The sequence below is a fragment of the Penaeus monodon genome, chromosome 24 (assembly GCF_015228065.2).
Source record: "Penaeus monodon isolate SGIC_2016 chromosome 24, NSTDA_Pmon_1, whole genome shotgun sequence".
NCBI classification, from domain to species: domain Eukaryota; kingdom Metazoa; phylum Arthropoda; class Malacostraca; order Decapoda; family Penaeidae; genus Penaeus; species Penaeus monodon.
Genome location: NC_051409.1, coordinates 17,985,755 through 17,986,128, shown reverse-complemented (window position 1 = coordinate 17,986,128; position 374 = coordinate 17,985,755).

Below are 374 nucleotides of genomic sequence, written 5' to 3'. Positions count from 1 at the left end.
GTCGTTCGAAGTGGTGGATATTACAATCATCGCTGGTAAGTTTGATTTTAAGCAGGACTCATCCATGTACCAAACTGTCATCATAGTGAGTAAACTGTTTGGCACATATGTGAACAATCAAGGAATCGTTACCTTGACACAGTTCCTCCAGTTAGCGTCGAGATCTTGTTACATTGTTGAGATATCTCTGCGACAGACATCTCCTAGTGTGAATCTCGACTACATTTGCCTCTACCGTCCTCATTTCAGTATTTTATCCTATGCTTTTACATACTAGTGTGTGTCTTTGTGCATATGTAACCATTATAAGCCATACATACCTGCATTTATTATACAATATCTAATGCCATACATTCATTTCGGAGGAAGTAGTC